Here is a 960-nt window from a genome sequence, read left to right as displayed (position 1 = left end):
CTTCTTAGTTTCAGATGATGCAGATGGGTTTGTAGCTACCTCATGAACTCCTCTAATGACTATGGCATCATTTCTGGCGCTAAATTGCTGGGAGTTGGAGGCCATCTTCTCAATTAAATTTCTGGCTTCAGCAGGAGTCATGTCTCTAAGGGCTCCACCACTGGCAGCATCTATCATACTTCTCTCCATATTACTGAGTCCTTCATAAAACTATTGGAGAAGAAGCTGTTCTGAAATCTGATGGTGGGGGCAACTGGCACATAGTTTCTTAAATCTCTCCCAGTACTCATATAGGCTCTCTCCACTGAGTTGTCTAATACCTGAGATATCCTTCCTAATGGCTGTGGTCCTGGAAGCAGGGAAATTTTTTTCTAAAAATACTCTCTTAAGGTCATCCCAGCTCGTGATGGACCTTGGAGCAAGGTAATACAGCCAGTCCTTTGCCACTCCCTCTAATGAATGAGGAAAAGCCTTCAGAAATATGTGATCCTCTTGGACATCTGGGGGTTTCATGGTTGAGCAGACAATGTGAAATTCTTTCAAATGTTTGTGCGGGTCTTCACCTGCAAGGCCATGAAACTTTGGAAGCAAATGAATCAGTCCAGTTTTAAGAACATATGGGACATCCTCATCAGGGTATTGGATGCACAAGCTTTCGTAGGTGAAATCAGGTGCAGCCATTTCCCTTAGAGTCCTCTCACGGGGTGGAGGTTGTGCCATGTTCTCAGAATGTGCAAAATCAGAATGCTCAGAATCAGAATGCTCAAAATTATAATGCTCAAGATCAGGATGTTCAAAATCACCAATAACAGAATGCACAGATTCACCAGTTATGGAATGCTCAGAATGATCAAAAGGTATAAAATGATGCCTAACTAATCTATGAAATGTCCTATCTATCTCAGGATCAAAGGGTTGTAAGTCAGATGGATTGCCTCTAGTCATACACTACATTCAGCA

At 42.4% G+C, this 960-nt stretch overlaps 1 non-coding gene across 1 annotated transcript; it reads left to right on the top strand.

Annotated features, from left to right (window-relative positions):
- Nucleotides 1-235: 235 nt before the first annotated feature.
- Nucleotides 236-342, top strand: LOC113000569 (small nucleolar RNA R71). Its single transcript, XR_003265902.1, has one exon. It is a non-coding gene; the product is annotated as a small nucleolar RNA R71 (small nucleolar RNA).
- Nucleotides 343-960: the final 618 nt, after the last annotated feature.

The sequence above is a fragment of the Glycine max genome, chromosome 19 (assembly GCF_000004515.6).
Source record: "Glycine max cultivar Williams 82 chromosome 19, Glycine_max_v4.0, whole genome shotgun sequence".
NCBI lineage: Eukaryota > Viridiplantae > Streptophyta > Magnoliopsida > Fabales > Fabaceae > Glycine > Glycine max.
This window is presented reverse-complemented; position numbering and strand designations above follow the sequence as displayed.